Source organism: Bos indicus, chromosome 6 (genome assembly GCF_029378745.1).
Source record: "Bos indicus isolate NIAB-ARS_2022 breed Sahiwal x Tharparkar chromosome 6, NIAB-ARS_B.indTharparkar_mat_pri_1.0, whole genome shotgun sequence".
Classification (NCBI taxonomy): domain Eukaryota; kingdom Metazoa; phylum Chordata; class Mammalia; order Artiodactyla; family Bovidae; genus Bos; species Bos indicus.
This window is the reverse complement of record NC_091765.1, coordinates 88,963,197-88,978,133: the sequence shown is the minus strand read 5'-3', so window position 1 is coordinate 88,978,133 and position 14,937 is coordinate 88,963,197. Positions and strand designations below refer to the sequence as shown.

Below are 14,937 nucleotides of genomic sequence, written 5' to 3'. Positions count from 1 at the left end.
GTAGGGCTAGGTTTGTAAATGAAATGAAAGTTGAAATCTGAACAAAGAAATCTTATCTGCCGGAATTATTTTACAGATGAATAGATTAGAGGAGAGAGCAAAGAGAGGCAGAGCATAAAAGCAAGATACGGTCAGACCTTATTCCGTGTGAGAATGTGGCAATCTAGTTCACATGATTACTAAATAAGTCTAGAATTAATTTGTTTAAACTTAATGTTTTGTAAATTGTAGATATATGTTTGATAGGGGGAAAAAAGAAAGAAGGAAAGGGCTTTGGACTTAATAAAAAGCCTTGTGCTGGTGGTGACCTTTAGATTAACTCATTAGAAGGTGGGGTCTGCAAAGCAGCTTTGAGTAGGTTTAGTATCATATGTCTTAGAATTCATTTACATATCTAAGCCCACAACTCTTGCTTGCAGTTAACTATTAAAAACAGCTGCTTATTTTAGTTTCTAGGGTAAAATTAAGCATATATATCAATCTATTTGCCTAATTTAGCTGGTACATCTGGTTCTAGGTTTTTCATGTGACTTTAATTATTATAAAATAAATTATTCAATTAAAAATTAAAAGACTGTAAAATTTAAGGCACCAGTGCTTGAGAGCTCACAAAAATCTGTATTTTCAGTCATGAAAATTTGAATTGTATTTTCTCTTTTTTCCTCCTTGTGTCAGTGTTATAGAACCTATTTGCGTATAAATCAGTGCAAGGAAATACATGTCAAAGTGAAACTATAATTGGTTTTGGCCTTGGATGTAGTATACCATCATATTTTTATTTATAGATATAAATATTTGAATAATTTTCTTATTTTGGGGGGTGTAGGGTTTTTCCCTCCTCATTAAAAAAAAAAAACTGGCTAATTTTTATGATGATTTAATGATGATGAGTGATATTCCTAATACTTAGACTCTTAAGATAATTTATTAAATATTTTACTGTCCTCAGGAAAAGAATTTGTTATGGGGAGAGGGCTTAGGAGAATAAACTGCAAAGGGAAGCCAGGCGAGGTTAACAGGAGAAAAAAGCCTATGCGCATTATAAAGTGCTGCATGATCAATGAGCATTTTCTGGAGTCCCTCAGTGTGTGCTTGGAGCTGACATTGCAGCAAGTCTCATGGTTGTTCTGCAGAATGAAAACTGATTCTATTGTGTTATCTAGCTCCTTGCAGACACCTGCCAATGTACTCTTTCCCCCTCTCCTTAGAGTTTTATTGTCTGAGTTGAATTCTCTGGTTAATTTCCATTCTTTTCCTCTTTTCTTTTTTTAATTTTGATACTGTTAGTGAGTTTCCTTAGAAATGGTATGGTAAATTATCCACTTAGAAATAGTGATATATATTTTCATTGAGGAACTTCTGTAATTAGCAGTGGTCACATGGCTATTAGTAGTTCAGATTAAAGAAGTCTGTTTATAAAGTTCTAGGAGGACATTTTTATTTGCTTTTTAAAACTTTTGCTTTGAATTTTAAAAGAAGCGTACCTTATAGATTTCAGTAAATTCATCTGACATTTTCTTTGGTCGTTTTAAATTTCAGCATATAATAGATTTTAGAAGTCTATTTATTTTCTGGGAAAAGCCTACTTGGGCATAGTTTTGTGTCTTAAGTATAAATTTTTCTAATACTTCCTTAAGAGTTGACTTTTCATTATTCCCACTAAAGCACTAAAAGTGTTTAATGTCATGGTAAGATTTTACGTTACCTAACTTGTTCATAGTTACTAGTTAGTTGCAGAGGTTATTTACTGTCTGTAATTTTAATTATTTGTCCTAATTCTCTCTCTCTTAATTTGATTCCTATATACCTGTCACATTAAACCATACTAAGTGAGTAGTTTTGTCTTTGTTTCATGTTATTTTATTTAAATGAGTATTTGTCAAGTATTGGCAGACTAGAAGTGAAAAATATCCAACTAGTAATGAAATATTCTTCTTTTCAAAAATTAGAAGTACTCATAATGGGGATGTCCCTGATGGTCCAGTGGCTAAGACTGTTAATGCAGGGAGCCCCAGGTTCGATACCTGGTCAGGGAACTAGATCCCACATGGCACAACTAAGAGTTTGCATATCATAGCTAAAGATCCTGCATGCTGCAACCAAGACCTGGCACAGCCAAATAAGTATTTTTTTAAAAAGTACTCTTGATGACCTAATGCTAATAGTAAAAGTTAAAAAAGAATAAACTTCCTAACTCTGAAGCTAAATGTACCATTTTCTAAAGTACCTCATATGGCATATTTTATACAATGAGCTTCCTAGAAAAAAATTTTAATGAGTTAACTCATTGTGTAAATGTCTAATAATGAATAATGAAGTTCATCTATATACCACAGTGATAATTTTATTATTGTATCTAATATTAAGCCATTTGAAGTTTATCACCATATTTTTTTCCATAATTTTTATCATTATGACTTATTTATTGAGCATCTGGAATTTTATGTAGATTTCTGATTATTTACATTAAACACTGAATTCCTTTTTTTTTTTTTCTGTCTTTGAATATAACTTGGTCTTTTGAATCATACATTTTACAAGGTACTTTTATTTAAGTCTTAATAAAAAGAAAGCTTAAAATCAACATCGTTAGTGATTTAGTGCAGATTAATTCTTGTAATGCAGTGGTTTACCTTTTAAATTGTGATTGTTTATTGTATATACCCACATTTATTTAATGTACATTTTTAAGTGATCATCAGTCTTGAGTAAAATACTGTGTTTCTAAAACTTATAGTACAACAGAAAAAGATTGATTTCAACTTATATCATTGCTTCTCAGCTCTCTATAGTAATGGATTTAATAGAATAATTTAGTTATTTAAATTATCTAGATAATCTGGTCAGTGATTTTTTTTCCTCCAAACCGAAGTAGTCAAAGTGTTTCTGTTCCTTTTGCCCACCTTAACTAATATTCAGGAAAATGGCCACCTACAGATGATAGGGAGCCTACATAAATATCTCTTTCTCTTTTTTTTTTTGCTTATATTATTTTTGCTGAGACATGATTATAATTTTAGAACTTTGATGTTCTTCCTCTGAGTCGTATATAATAATGGATCTTAGTACTTAGAAAGATCAAGAAGAAAAAAAAGTTCTCCAAACTTTTATTTTTGAGGGGGGGAGGGGTGTTTCCAAGTTTGTGTGTCCAGGTGCTATGCATATAAACCTGAGATATTATATAAGCTTTTTAAATATGAAAACAAAACATATGAGAGGTCAGATACTCGATTACTATATATTCTAGTTTTATTCTCTTTGAACTATGTTTAGTAGTTTTCTATAAGAATTGCTTTAGAAATGAAAAATTTTTATAAGTATTTCTTTTAATTTTAATCAAGTTCAAAATACTTTCTTCAGGGTATAGCATTTGATACATTTTTGCCTTAAAAATACCAGTGTTTTGAAAATAAAAATATTTACATTTTTAAGAGTAGTAACTTGCCCAGTCTTGTTCCTTTGTCAGCTAGATCCAGAGTGTCTAGCTTCATCTGTACTTTATTTTACAGGTTGTAATATGTAAGCTAAAAGCCCTTATATCTCTGTGGTTGTTCCTTAGATATTCAGTGGGTTGAGGATTTGGCTGAACGTTTTAGGGTTTAATTAAATTAAGGATTCGATTAAACATATTAAGTAGGTTTATTATGGAACTATTTCTTGCATTTGTATTTATCTTGAGATTGGAGGGGTTTTAATTTTGAAAGAGTCGCAGGGACATTGTTGTTTCTTTTTGATTTGTCACCATTATGGGCTAGTGGTAAATAGTGCATTTTCATCTAAACAGGGGAATTCCACTTGCTATTTATTTAAAAATTATTTTTAGTAATGATATAAAAGCTCTTCAGAGTAAACTCTTTTGACAGTGTCCTGCTATATTTCTTTTTATTCTATGAAATACATTGGCTTATGTAATACATATTCTTCATATGTTATATCAGTAAGTCTTCCATGAATTTCTAAATTCTATATCTATGTAGTTAGTATAATGCTTTTGACATTTTTCACTAGGAAGATTTGGAGTTACTCGTATGTGTGTGTGTTCACATGCACCCACTCAGTCATGTCCGATTGTGCGACCCCGTAGACTGTAGCCCGTCAGGCTTCTCTGTTCATGGAATTTTCCAGGCAAGAATACTGGAGTGGGTTCTCATTCTCTACTTGAGGGGAATCTCCCTTACCCAGGAATAGAACCCGCAGTATCTTGAAAGAAAGAAAGTGAAGTTGCTCAGTCGTGTCCGACTGTTTGCGACCCCACGGACTGTAGCCTACCAGGCTCCTCTGTCCGTGGGATTTTCCAGGCATGAATACTGGAGTGGGTTGTCATCGCCTTTTCCATCATTTCATGAGGCACCTGGTATTCTAATCATTAGCAAAAAACAGCCAGAGAGAGTCTCAGCTGTATACAAGAAAACAGTGCCCCAATGGACCCAGGCAAAACAGGAAAGCGTTCCACTTGTCTCTTTGTCTAGTCTTCGCCAGGATGATTGATATAAAATGATTGATATTGGCAGGCAGATTCTTTACAATTGTGCCACCTGGGAAGCCCCTGGGAGTTATTCTTGGGACAAATATAATTTGATCTAGAGACAGAAAAGTTTAGCTAAATATATAAGTTATTTGAATTAATAAATGTAACATTTTCCATTCATTAAGAGGTTTTGGAGACATTAGACATGTTGGCTATATTGAGTCTTATAATTTCACTCCAGAATTTATTGAGCATCTTCAATATGCTAAGCAGTTGAAATTCAGTGAGATTAGTCCAGCTAGCTTTGCTTCATCAAAGTAAAAATTCAGTAGACAGAATGTCTGTCATTGGTATTTAAACATTCTTAAATTCAGGATGTGTACAGATGTATGTTTGAATGCTTGTATCTTACTTCATTTGTTTTTCTGGATAGTTTTAGCATTCTGATTTTTTTAGTAAGCAAATATTTTTCTTTAAGTACTTTTAAGTTTTGTGTGTGTGTGTGTGTGTGTGTGCTTATCTAATTGTTATGCGTATTTATGAATGTCAGGCTGTCTAGAAAGTCCCCTAGATGTCATTGTCATCTATTTATTTGTAAAGATTTTGCTGTTGCCAGTTATATCAGTATGTTGTTATACATATGTTTATATAACACGCTCACATATGCTTGCTTCTATATACTCTGTGTACAAACATTCACGTCTCTGCTATATTATGCTTTATGAATACTCTTATTTGAAAGTTGAGTCTGTCTTGAATGGAGGGGCAGAAGTTGCAACATTGCTTTCACACACCAACTTTGAGAGAATGCATACGAGAGTAGTAGAAGATGACTAAAAGATAGACTTAACGTTAGTAATCCCTCTAAAGAAGACTAATATTTTAGTGGAGTAGTTTCAAACCTTTCAAGTGAAGGTTTCAAACAGCTTGCAAAAGATAGTGTAACTACAGATATGTAAATTAATGTTACTCTCACAAGAAAGTAATGTCAGGATTGTCCAAATGCTACTAGTCCCACGTTAATTCAACACAGTCTGGTGCTTAAGGTGGAACATATTGTGAAACATGCGTTAGGAAACGTCTACGTCATGTATTACCTGCATATACATGTAGCAGCATTGGCACTTTCTGAAGTATTTGGGTCCTTGTTCTGATGCTTGACTGAATAACTCATTCTGGTGTTGAAGTGACTTGATCACCACAGACTTGCTGAATATCAAAGTCTTGCTTAATCACTGGTTTGGTTTTAGTACATAGCTTCCAGATTTGCCAAAACAAAGGTCTTTCAGGAGGTGTTTACAAATATCTTGAGGTAACTTTTGGTTTTGGTTTAATGAGTGGCTAGATTGTTGGCCATTAATATTGGTCTTGGATGGAACCATGCTTCTAACTAACTGGCTATATATGGACAGATAGATATATGTTACATGTAGGATACCCACATAATTTTATAGTGGCAATGGAAATTGACCACATTAGTTAACAATTTGTTGAAAATTTAAGTTATTATACAGAAGGATTGTGCTATTACAGTTTTACTTAATTTTATAAAAATAACTTTTCCGAAAGAAAACAACTGAGAAGAATGGCATTATTTTAGATTTTTACAAATACCTTTGAAGTCTGGCTTAATAGAAGATATGTCTGCTTTTATATTTAGTCTGTTGCAATACATTATTTTAGAGGAAGTCTAAGAAAAAGTACCGTCTTAACATTTAGAATATTTTAATAGCCATTTTGATAATTGTGAATATTTTTCTTTGATACCAGTCCTAAAACTATGATGGTTTCCTGGAGGTTAGTTGTAGTGTAGAATCTGAAACATTATCAGCGAATTTTTTGAACTTTGTTCAATTAAAACCCACTGGTTTTTTGTGTATCTTGAGTAGATCATTTGGTGCATGATTTTGTAGCATCGTACTCTGGTCAATTGGAAAATACTGATTTACTGAGTTCCAAATATTGCTGCCTTTTATTCCACGATATAAAAAAATAACATTTACTAATACATCACTCTTCTCCTTAGAAAAATAAAGAACTGGAAAGCTGTCACATTCAGTGACAGATATAAATTTTCCAAAATTATAATGTATACTTGAAAGTTTGAATTTATCACTGATGAGAAAGAGAGTTGTTTTTGTTGAAATGATATCAGTGTTCCATGAAAAAAAGGTATTGGTTTAGATCACATTTACACAGGTGTTTTTCTTGAGATAACTGCAGTATCTAGGTATGCAGCAGAAATGTTTTCCATTTTGTTACACTGAATATTAAAAGGTAATATACTCAAGGTGGAAAATTTAAAAATTAGTACTTTTTATTGCTTCATAATGGAAATTCACCCTTAATTTTTTTCACTTAATTATGAGTGCATGGCAGACAAGATATGATGATTGGTGATATGGCCATGATTTGTGTTAAGGGAATAGCAGTTTTTACCCACCATTATTTTTGTATCATCAATTTAATGTCAACAGTGAAACAGGCAAATAACATTTTAGTACTGTATTATAAAAATAGTTTTGACTTCACAGAGCCTCTGAAAGAGTTTTGAGGATCTCTATGGATCTCGCGGATCATAGTTGAGTAACTGCTAGTTTAGTATATTGCCCAAGTTTACAGTCAGTAATGGCATAAAACTAAGATTTAGATTTAAGTCTACTCGATTAAAATGTTTTCTTTTACCATATTATCAAATTTTAAAATTTATTACATAGTCCCAACTTCTCTAACTTCTTTTGTCACTCTAGGTTTCTCTATCCTTCAACTACAATACAGCAGATATAAAATAAAACGAGGGAAAAATTTTGTGGAAAAAAATTTAAATATGTTTTGCAATTCGTCATTCAGAATTTATACAAAAGGATTTTGAAGATTCCTGAGTGAAGGAGGACAGATATAAGAAGTGGTTTTGCTTGCAGAATAACATTATGTAATACTTTTAATTTTGATAAAGATGAATAAAGATTAAAAACTTAAATGGGTTATGAATTTCGTCAAATGTCTTGTTATAGTTCAGAATGATTAGGAAAGGAGTTTATATATTATAACTGTTTGAATTACTCATATGTTAGCGAGTGGAAACAAATAGATGAAGTATGTGTCAAATTCAAATATTTTTCTCTTTAAAGATTTTAGGCTTTTTTCATGTATTTATTTAGATGCTTTGGGGGTTAGTTATGGTGCGCAGGTTCTTTTTCATTGTGGTGCACAGGCTCTGAAGTGTGTGGGTTCAGTAGTTTTGGAGCTCAGTAGTTGTGCACAGGCTTAGTTGCCCTGCAACTAAGGATCTTATCTTAGTTCCCTGACCAGGAACTGAACCCATGTGCCCTGATGTTGGTTATCCAAAGACTAAGCCATTTCACCTTCCTCTGCAAAGTAGCAAATTAAGTTGTTTAAAATCTACTTTATACTTTCCTCTTGTATTTGTATGTACTATGTTTTTGCCACAAATTAATTTTGAAATTGGCACTGAAATCATGTGGTCTCATAGGAAAAAAGGATCTATAACATCTGCACATCTCTTGTCTTTATGCTTCTTAAATGCTGAATACAACTGTTCTCCCCACCTACCAAATTCCAAGTGACTGTTGGAAGATTCCCTTGGAGAAGGGCATGGCAATCCACTCCAGTATTCTTGCCTTGAGAATCCCATGGACAGAGGAGCCTGGTGGGGTTGCAAAGAGTTGGAAGTGACTTAGCATGCACACATTCATTGAGATGAGAAGCAATGTTGAGCCAGTGTTAACACAGCTTGTTGGTGATCTCTATAGTCTGGATTCCTTCTTTAGTCTCAAGCCTTTTATCATTTATCCTGCTTCTGACTTTTGATACTTGCTGTCCACTTTGTTTTGATTTCTTACTCCTGCTACAGATTATTTAGATTCTGCTCCTCCTCTTGATGTTTGGATATTATGAACAGCCTAACTCCTCATTTGTTGAGCTTCTTATTTTTCTAACTAGTGTTTATCCTTAACTGGTTCTAACCTTGAATTTGTTCTGTTGCCATTTCTTCAGTCTTTGTCACATTCTACACTTGTAATTTATGCCCTGTCATCATACAAAGATCAACATATATTTGTATGAACTATTTAAGCAAGTATGAGAAATAGTTTCTAAATTCTTATGTTCCATAAGGAAGTACTGGTTAAGATTTTCCAAAAATTTGTGCTGGTGTTGAAGTGTTCACAAATATTGGAAAATTTTCCTTTCTATTATTTTGTCACATTTGTACAATATTATCTTCTCAAGAATCTTTCTCAGTTTATTTTTCCTATTTTTTTTAAGTTTTATTTATGAAATAAATGGAGATAGGACTGGATAGAAAGTTGCTTTCTTCTAAATGTATTTATTTAAGAAACCAAAATATTAAGATTAGGCTTTATATATGCCATATGAAAAAAGTCTTCTTAGGTAGATCATTTTGTAAATATTTTATGAATTACAAAGAATATATCTTTTATAAAGTATGATAAGTGAGAATGCTAAATTACATCAACATTGACTTTTAAGTATTTTTATATTTAATAGGCTTCCTTTTTAATTGTCTTGAGCTTATAGTGAGATTGTATGATTTTCTGTGAATAGTTTTATTCTTCTTGATGTCCTCAGTGACGTAGCATTGTATCTTGAACACAGTAAATGCTTGTTTTTCATTTGGAGTTACACATGTACAATGAAGGAATTACTGTACTGTGTTTTTATCTTGGAAAGTTCTCTGAACTCTTAGTTTTGGTTAGGTATATACATGGAATGAGGCAGAAGAGTAACAGTTAATCACGTTATTCAGATCAACCCAGGTGATCTGTAGGTTGGAGTTCTAACATAGTCTTTGTATGTTATTTGAAATAATATTTTTCTTTTTATTCTTGCACTTTTTGGTCTCTAAAGTTAAATTGTACTGTATAGTTTTTCTAAGATCCCTTCTATATATATTAAAGTCTTGACTAGAACTCTAAAGATAGTAGCTTCAGTAACTTCTAAACAAAAAGTTTGATATGATGGTGTGTTTTACAAGTTTTAAAACTTCTTTTGCTTTGTTATTTCACATTTAAGAAGCAAATACAAGTGCAGTGTTGCACCTGAACTATTATTTGACATCCTTCTATCCACCCAACTTTATTTTTACATTTAATCTGAATTGTTTATTTTTACATTGTATTATAATATTCTGTTACTACTTACAGTGTTTACCTGCTGCCCTCTTCAACATCTATTCATTATTCAAAATTCTCCTTCCCTAGGGTTTTTTCCCTCTCTAGCCTTTCTTTCAAGTTCATTATCTCTTATCCTGTCCTATTCTTAAAAAGTAACGTTAGAGTGTGTACATTAGAAATATTTTAATGTCTCTGTAATGTGCTTGATAAATGTTGAATTCTTTAATATGGATACCTTGACTCTCTTTAAAAAAAAATGCTTTCTGCATTTATGTAAAAGATATTTCATTCCACAAGAGAATTTGAAGTGTCTTATAAGAGTATACTGAACTGAACTGATGAGTATATATATTCTGAAAAATAAAAATACAAAAATCAGAAGTAGTAAATTAATACCAGTGGTAAAATTGACTTCAGTTCACTCACTCAGTTGTGTCCGACTCTTTGCAACCCCATGAATTGTAGCACACCAGGCCTCCCTGTCCATCACCAACTCCCGGAGTTCACGAAAACTCATGTCCATAGAGTCGGTGATGCCATCCAGCCATCTCATCCTCTGTCGTCCCCTTCTCCTCCTGCCCTCAATCCCTCCCAGCATCCAGGTCTTTTCCAATAAGTCAACTCTTCGCATGAGGTGGCCAAAGTACTGGAGTTTCAGCTTTATCATCAGTCCTTCCAAAGAAATCCCAGGGCTGATCTCCTTCAGAATGGACTGGTTGGATCTCCTTGCAGTCCAAGGGACTCTCAAGAGTCTTCTCCAACACCACAGTTCAAAAGCATCAGTTCTTTGGCACTCAGCTTTCTTCACAGTCCAATTCTCACATCCATACATGACCAGTGGAAAAACCATAGCCTTGACTAGACGGACCTTTGTTGGCAAAGTAATGTATCTGCTTTTGAATATGCTATCTAGGTTGGTCATAACTTTCCTTCCAAGGAGTAAGCGTCTTTTAATTTCATGGCTGCAATCACCTGTAGTGATTTTGGAGCCCCCCAAAATAAAGTCTGACACTGTTTCCACTATTTGCCCATCTGTTTCCCATGAAGTGATGGGACCAGATGCCATGATCTTAGTTTTCTAAATGTTGATGTAGATTGAATTAACTAGCAACAAGAGCCAAATTAGAAACTTGATAAGTTTTGAGATTTGTGTTGTTCATAAACTCTGTAAGCATGGTGGATGTTCTGGAGAATTGATAAATTTTGTGCAATTTAGATCTTAGAAAATAATTTCTCTTTGTGCCCCTGTATTGGACCTACTGCTTATTGTATTAAATAACTCCATCTTCTAAAACTAAACAAACTTGATATTAGTTTCTACAAAATGTAAGCCAAGGATTTACTGATAAAATTCGGTTGGGTTTAAAAAACTAGTACTGTAGCCTGAGTACTCAGTTTTCTGGTAGTCTGGTTTGTTTCAAGGATAAAATTTAGAACACTCAGAGCAGAGATTGCAAACTCATGGCTTCTTGGCTGTATCAGACTTAGGAATGTATTTTGTATAGCTGACATAATGTTGGCCCACGTGATGGTCATTTATTTAGATTTAAAAAAAAAATTCATCTCAGAAGTTTTGTGTAGTTTTCACTGTTTGGGCCTTACAAATGTTCTATTAAATTTTTCCCTGTAAGGGATGGAAGACTTCTCTACCCTCTTAGATTCAGTGGTTGAGATGTGCAAATTGAAAAGAAGTCAAAACCGAAAGAAGCAATTAGGCCTGGGAGCTTATATGCCATTTTTTTTTTTTTGGTTCCATAAGGTCTTAGTTGTGGCACACGGGCTTAGTTGCCCCATGGCAGGTGGGATCTTCGGGTCGTAGTTCCCTGACCAGGGATTGAACCAGTGTCCCCTGCAGTGGAAGGCAGATTCTTTACCACTGAACCACCTGGGAAGTCCTGCTTATATGCCATCTTAACAACGGATGATAAATGGTGTCCTAACTAGCCAAAGGAATGGAGAAGGCAATGGCACCCCACTCCAGTACTCTTGCCTGGAAAATCCCATGGACAGAGGATCCTGGTAGGCTGCAGTCCATGGGGTCGCGAAGAGTTGGATACGACTGAGCTACTTCACTTTCACTTCTCACTTTCATGCATTGGAGAAGGAAATGGCAACCCACTCCAGTGTTCTTGCCTGGAGAATCCCAGGGACAGGAGAGCCTGGTGGGCTGCCAGCGACTTAGCAGCAGTAGCAGCAGCCAAAGGAAAAAGAATTTGGACTTCTCGGATGTAGGAGGGCAACGATATAGGAAAACTGATTGGTAAATGTTGTTCAGTCGTCCAGTTGTGTCTGACACTTTGTGACCCCATGGACTGCAGCACGCCAGGCCTGTCTGTTCCTCACCATCTCCCAGAATTTGCCCAAGTTCATGTCCATTACATCGGCAAAGCCATCCAGTCATCTCGTCCTCTGATACCGTCTTCTCCTGCGCTCAGTCTTTCCCAGCATCAGCAACTTTTCCAGTGAATCAGCTATTCGCATCAGATTACCAAAATACTGGACTTTTAGCTTCAGTATCAGTCTTTCCAGCAAGTATTCAGGTTGATTTCCCTTAAGATTGACTGGTTTGATCTCCTTACTGTCCAAGTAACTGGGTTATCTATTGAAGTTTCTTATGCGGAGTTAAGTTTGAGCCATCACCAGTGATAAGAGTCATCTCCAATGACAGTGATTAAGAGTCTTTCTCCTCTTCCTGGTTTAGGAGAGGCCAAGATGAAATACTTAGATTATTGTAAATGATAATTCTTTATATTTTATTTGGCAGTTGTTTGTCCAATATACAAATAGACATTTGTATATTGATCTTATATCCTATTGGCTTGCTAAATTCACTTGGTTAACCAGGGTTGTTTTTTGTTTGTTTGATGGTAGAATTTTCTACATGCATGGTCATCTCTGCAAATTAAGTCAGTTTATCTCTCCTTCTCCCCTATTTTTAATTTCTTGCCTTGTTGGCCTACGTAGGACCTCCAGTAAAATACTGAATAGAATTGGTGACTTATTGGACCAAGTTGCCTTGTTCCTGATCTTAGCGGGGGAAGTGTTCAATTTTTCCTAATTAAGTATGATGTTCTTTATACTTTTTTCTAGATTCCCTTATCTGGTTAAGATATCTACCCCTAGTTTGCTAAAAAATTTTATTATCAGAAGATACTGAACTGTCAGGTCTTTTATCTGCTTCTGTTGAGATGATCCTTGATTTTCCTTCTTTGTTCTGTCATTATGTGAATTATATTAATTGACTCTTGGATTTTTAAGCCAACTTTGTATTCTTAGAATAAACTGCATTTGGTCATGATATATGACCCCTTTTGGATATGGCTGGATTTGGTTTACTAGTATATTATTAAGGATTCTTGTTCTTCACAAGGCATATTGATCTTTAGTTTTCTTAAAAAAAAACATCTGGCTATTGTGTATCAGAGAAATGTTAGCCTTATAACGTGTTTGGAAGTACATCTTTCTTTACTATTTTCTGAAAATTTGTTTGAGTGATTGAGTTGAGCAATGAAGCCATCTGTACCTTGTGTTTTATTTGTGGGAACATTTTTAATGAAAAATCCATTTCCTTTGATAGATACATGGCTATTTAGCTTTTCTTTGTCAGTTTTGAAAATTTTAATTCTTTTTGCGTAATTTGTGTATTTCAGTCTAAGTTGTTGAATTAATTGACATAAGGTTGTTCATAGTGGTCTTTATTATTTTAAATGATGGTAATCAGCCATGAAATTAAAAGACGCTTACTCCTTGGAAGGAAAGTTATGACCAACCTAGATAGCATATTGAAAAGCAGAGACATTACTTTGCCAACAAAGGTCCGTCTAGTCAAGGCTATGGTTTTTCCACTGGTCATGTATGGATGTGAAAGTTGGACTGTGAAGAAGGCTGAGTGCCGAAGAACTGATGCTTTTGAACTGTGGTGTTGGAGAAGACTCTTGAGAGTCCCTTGGACTGCAAGAAGATCCAACCAGTCCGTTCTGAAGGAGATCAGCCCTGGGATTTCTTTGGAAGGACTGATGCTAAAGCTGAAACTCCAGTACTTTGGCCACCTCATGTGAAGAGTTGACTCATTGGAAAAGACTCGGATGCTGGGAGGGATTGGGGGCAAGAGGAGAAGGGGACGACAGAGGATGAGATGGCTGGACGGCATCACTGACTTGATGGATGTGAGTCTGAGTGAACTCCGGGAGTTGGTGATGGACAGGGAGGCCTGGCATGCTGTGATTCATGGGGTAGCAAAGAGTTGGACACGACTGAGCGACTGATCTGATCTGATCTGATCTGAATCTGTAATTATTCTTTAGTAATTCTTTCAGTTCTGATAGTGATAATTTGTATTTTCTCTTTTGTTCTTGTAAAACCTTTATCAGTTTTTTTTCTATAAACTTTAATTTTTATTTCATGTCATTGACTTTTCTATGTTATTTTCATTTTCTGTGTCATTGACCTATGCTCTTATATTTCCTATGTAGATTTAATTTGTTCTTATTTGGTTATTTTAAATGGAAGCTTAGATTATTGTTTTTAATGTTTCATCTTTTTTACTGTATTAAAGGCTGTAAATACCCTTTCTGTGCACTGCTTTAGGTATATACCACACATTTTTATGTGTTGTGTTTTCATTATAATATTTAGTTCTAAATGCTTTATAATTTTCCTTGTGATTCCCTCTTTGATTCATTCTGCCTTTCTCAACTGCGGTTTCATGGGAAAATTACACTTTAATGCTTAAGACATCTGTTTTCTCTTGTGCATATATAATCATGTTGTTTATATAACATCCTTGGGAGAATGGAGAAGATAGTCTCTCAAGTCATTTATGGTCATCTTGTCACCCAGATGAGGAACTATTTTTCAGAAAGTTTGTGGATTATTTAAAAGTATTATATGTGGTCAGAGAATATACTGTACTGCAATTTCAGTTCTTTTAGGTATATTGAAGCTTGTTTTATGGTCGAAAATATGTTTCATTTTTGACAAAAGTTCATGCATATCTAGAAAGAATATATTTTCTGCAGTTGTGGGGTGAGTATTCCATAAATATCAATTATGTTAATTAATAATGTTCAAGTCTTTTATGTTCTGACTGATTTTCTGTCTACTTGCCTAGCAAGGACTAAGATGAGTTTCAAAATTTAAACTATAATTATGAAGAGTCTTGTTTTTTTCTTTCTGATCTGTCAGTTTTTGCTCCATTATATTTTGGAGCTCTGTTACAAGGTATTAAAGATTTAGGTTTATTATATGTTCTTGCTAAATTGATCCTTTTATGTAATTAAATGTCCCTTTTTATCTTTGTTAGTATTCCTTGTT

General features: G+C 34.2%; 1 protein-coding gene across 12 annotated transcripts in view; it reads left to right on the top strand.

The window, feature by feature from the left end:
• Positions 1–14,937, top strand: part of ANKRD17 (ankyrin repeat domain 17) — a 167,180-nt gene that overhangs the window by 37,015 nt on the left and 115,228 nt on the right. The gene's annotated exons all lie outside the window — the stretch shown is intronic.